The sequence below is a fragment of the Petaurus breviceps genome, unplaced genomic scaffold, assembly GCF_028583685.1.
Source record: "Petaurus breviceps papuanus isolate PSGF00001 unplaced genomic scaffold, PetGlider_PUasm1.0 221, whole genome shotgun sequence".
Classification (NCBI taxonomy): domain Eukaryota; kingdom Metazoa; phylum Chordata; class Mammalia; order Diprotodontia; family Petauridae; genus Petaurus; species Petaurus breviceps.
In genome coordinates, this window is record NW_027185877.1 from 8,511,563 (window position 1) to 8,516,162 (window position 4,600).

General features: G+C 39.0%; 1 pseudogene; it reads right to left on the reverse strand.

Moving 5' to 3' along the window:
• Positions 1–822: 822 nt before the first annotated feature.
• Positions 823–1,887, reverse strand: LOC138166339 (putative homeobox protein NANOG2; annotated as a pseudogene).
• Positions 1,888–4,600: the final 2,713 nt, after the last annotated feature.

Genomic DNA, 4,600 nt, shown 5'->3' on the forward strand with positions numbered 1-4,600 from the left:
AAACCAAGTCTCATGAAAGTTAAAGCCATTTAAACTTTTTCAGGGTCATACAGTGTCTGATGTGAATCCAGATTTTTTTTTTAAAATTCTGAAACCACTTTATTATATTCTATTGTCAATCCCTAGAATAAGGGTTCCAAACCTTTTTGTGTGTCATGGACCCTTGTGGCAGTCTGGCACCTATGGACCCTTTCTCAGAGTTATGTTTTTAAATGCATAAAATGAAATACATAGGATAACAAAGGAAACCAACTATGTGCAAATATTATCAGCCTCATTAAATGAATCAATTTTTTCAAATGAGCAAGTATTTATTGAGCTTACTGTGTATCGGGCACTGTGCTAAGCACTTTGGATACAAAGAAAGGTAAAGGATGGTTTCTGTCCTCAAATGAGCTCACAACCTAATGTGAGAGAACATGTGAACAACTATGTACAAATAAAACATATATAGGGACAAAAATATGTAGGGATAACGTCAGAGGGAAGGCACAAGCATGAACTTGTATCTGTTTCTATTTAAATATATAAAGGATAAAATTCCAGAAAGAAAACTAGCTCTAAATTACTGTCCTAACCATAATTTTACCAAAACCCTAGTTAAAAACTCAAAGGCATCAAAATCCCACCGATTTGACTTTTCTCATTACATGCTTTTTCATATCTTTTTCTTCCACTGATTTTGGGTTTCCTCTTGTTATTTACATGAGGATTCTAAAGCTTATGGTCTTTTTATATATCGTCCATTAGTGCCTAAACCTGGAACCAGTCAGCAAAATCTAAAGAGAATAGTGACCCTCTGCACAGAAGATATGCCTTCACTCATATAAACCAATCAACTACAACATGTAACAGAGATACTAAAAAGGCAAGAAAAGAAACCAGTGGTAAAGAGCCCTGGAAAGAGCACTTTTTGGGGGCAGTGAGAATTAACTGCCCATATTTTGACTGGAATATAGGTACCCTACAGGGATCGAAGAATTGTGTTTGAGTATCATTGACCTGCTGATAATCATAGGCCTTTTCTGACTGCTGTGGGTCAACTGTATGTTCATGGAGTAGTTTGGGAGATATTCCACGGTGTGTGGGGGGGGGCATTAAAACTCATAGTAATCTGTGTATTTATGGAATAGACCTCACTAGCATTATTTCCAAAGGTAGCCCCCCAAGTCATTGGTAGGGTAGGGGTGCTAAAACATCTGGTGCTGATAGGTACCCTCTCCACCATTCTAGAACTGGTTATTCCAAGTCTGGTTGCTCCATACTGGGAGGTTTTCAGAAGGATTCATTATATAGACCTGGTGAAATGGAGAGTTGAACCTTATGTACTCCCCAATAACTGCCCCATTCTGAACCATACTCATATTGTTGCCATTCTTTGACCACATGGTGTTTTTCTGTCATCTCTTTGACTTCCTTCTCTGGTTCTGAAACTGGGTCTTGAACTGTTTTTGAGTAAAGTTCAAATTCTCAGCCACATTTTGGATCTGCTGTGGACTGAAGTATTTTTGCTCCAGGAATCTATCATTGAGTACATTTAGCTGAGCCTGAGAGAACATTGTCCTCATCTTAGGTTTTTTGACCAGGCTCTGATCTTCTTTTCCCTGATGGATCCTGGACTTGTTCTGGGAGGAAAGGTTATTCGAAGTTGGGCTAGTGGCATAGTCAGAAATATCTTGGATATTCATCCATGGATGAAGGAGGAGCATGAGAAATTGCTGTGCTTGGCTGAAGCTTTTCTTGACTTTGTGCCTGGAAATCAGAGTATGGGCTTGGGGAAGTAAACAGCTCTGGCTGGGATGTGGAGATTCATGTGTTGTAAGGGCAGCTGGCATCACCTTCGGGTCAGCAGGGCTGGCATTGCTGTGAGTGCGAGCTAGAGGACATGTTTTAGGGAAGATGATGGAAGGAATCTGTTTATTTTTTAGAATAATTTTGCAGCATTGATTTTTAAATATTTTAATTCATTTTAAGCCCATATGACTTAGGAATTTTATTAATTTTATTTCATTTTTAAAAGAAAAACAACTTCACAGATCCCAGCTTAAAAGCTCCTGCCTAGGATCAAGCCCAAATCTCTCTCTGCAATTTCTACCCATTGATTCATTATTCCCAATCCCTTTTAATTCTAGTGTCTTCCCTGGGATAGAATTCTAATTCTCTCTAGGGAAGTATTTCTAGTTATTTGGAAATAATGATTCCAATTTATCCCGTATTTAGCTTTTCTATAAATGCTTATTTGCATATTCTTTCTCTCATTGGATTATGATCTCCTCAAGAGTGCAGACTTTCTTTATATTCCTAGTGCTCAGCACAGCTCAAGGCACATAGTAGGCACTTAATAAATGTTTATTGACTGACTGACTCTGGAGCCATGCAAAATAAGTCTTCCTTCTTCTAATTGACAGTCTCAAAACCATTTGAAGATTCTCCTCTAAGCCTTCTATTCCTTAGCTTAAGCATCTTTAATTCCTTCAAACATGCATCATAAAATATTCTAAATTCCTTTTTCCTATCTTTATTGTTCTCTTCAGCATCCAAAGGATGTGGTCTGGATTAGATATACTGGGGGAGGGGGGAGGGAGAGAACCAAATTCTGACAATCTCTGAAGATTTTCAGAAGTAGTTAAAGGAAGAAATATCTATCTAACTGCATATTGTTGAGTTGTGTCCAACTCTTCCTGATCACATTTGGGGTTCTCTTGACAAAGATACTGGAGTGGTTTGTCATTTCCTTTTCCAGCTTATTTTACAGATGGGGAAACTAAGGCAAACAAAGTTAAGTGATTTCTGGGGTTGTCTTGGCAAAGGTACTGAACTAGTTTGCCACTTCCCTTTCCAGCTCATTTTACAGATAAGAAAACTGAGGCAAACAGGGTGAAGTGACTTGCCTAGGACCACACAGCTAGTTAGAGTCTGAAGCCAGATTTGAACTCAAGGAGTCTTTCCTGCTCAGTGCTATAAATACTGCACCACCTAGTTGCCTTTAACTGCATGTAACTCCCAATAATGGCACCTTCATTTCCAATCATTTTTCAGTCATAAGATTAAAATTTATCCCACTGTTATACCAAAGGTAATAGATGAGCATTTTCTACTGCATGCTAATTAATCCAATAATAACTAGCAGAGTTCATAAGCATGCCTCAGCTTCCTCTCCTTTTCTTTGGGCCCTGCCCTTTTGTTTGTATTCCTCCATGGCTCCCTACATAACCATTAGAGTGGGTTGGCCCAGATGGTGAAAACAAGTATAGGTTCTGCACAATTGCAGAATGAACACAAGCTGCTTGACTTTATCATGACTTAGTTCAACTCTAAGTGCATTCAACAATTATACACAGTGTATACCTTCTGCTTTGGGCTGGAGATTAGGGAAATTTTTATTACCAAAACCTTTTCAAATGCCATGAGGTTTATTTTCTTTGCCAGAAATAAAAATTTCATTTTTAAATCATTCAATTTGATATTTACTAGATTCTAGCCAATCTCTCTACCAAATGCATATATGAGCATATCTATGTATTATATTTATTATATTTTCATTGAAAATTGTAAAGTTCATGCCCCACAAAATGTTCATTCATTTTAAATATTTGAAAAGCTAGAAATGTTATATGTTTTTTAGGATAGGAAAGAAAGCATATTTTCCTATTACAGTCCACAAAGTTTTTCTTTCTTTCTTTGATTCAGACCTGTGATTTCAACCATATAGGTAACTCCAGGCATAGAAACTCCTTCCATCAAATCTATAATTCATTCATCAATGTGAAGGGTTAGAGAATTGAAAAGGACACTCAAAGATGAAGTGACTTTTACTGCCAATCAGTATCAGCAGCAAAATGTGGACTGAGATCTTCCTGACTTTGAGACTGACTTGAAAGCAAGCTTTCAGCCTGTATCCACTGTATCACACAGCCCTTTTATTCTTACATGATTCAAAAGTGCTTATATGTGTAACTGGGATTTGACACATGCACAGATCCCAATAACAAGCCAGCAACAAGTAGGAGATCCTGAGCCCCAGTTTGTTGGCAAATGCCAACACCAAGACTCCATCCCCTTCCTATGTGCCTTAACATAGCACATAGGAAACCTTCAGTGGCCAGACCTTCATATGTTTCACCATAGTCCCAAGCAAACAGGCAGCTTAAAGTGGCCAGACTACCAGTTATATAATTGTAGTCCTAGGGAAACACAGAAATGCCCCACTGGCTTCAAAACACATAAGACATCAGCACTAGGACCTTGCCTCAGCACTAGGTAAGTTGGCAGACTCCTATAGTCTCCAGCAGTGCCAGCTATCCCTCACCCCATCCCCTTAGTACAGCACCAGACAGGAGGGTCCTATATGGGCCTCAGGGCAAATTCAGTGCAGCACCAGGTAAACAGTCAGGCACTGGGGACAGAAAATTCCTTAAATCACTTAAGGGCAAGAAATTCACCTACAACCCAGTGGATTCAGTTGAGCACTGTTTTGTTTCCTGGTGTTGGTCTCCATATTCACCAGCCAGAATGAAACCTCAGGGCCCTGCTAGCACTCCTCACACTCCTACTTTTTGCATCTCTGGTTGACCTAGCAGCCATGTTAATGGATGGAGCC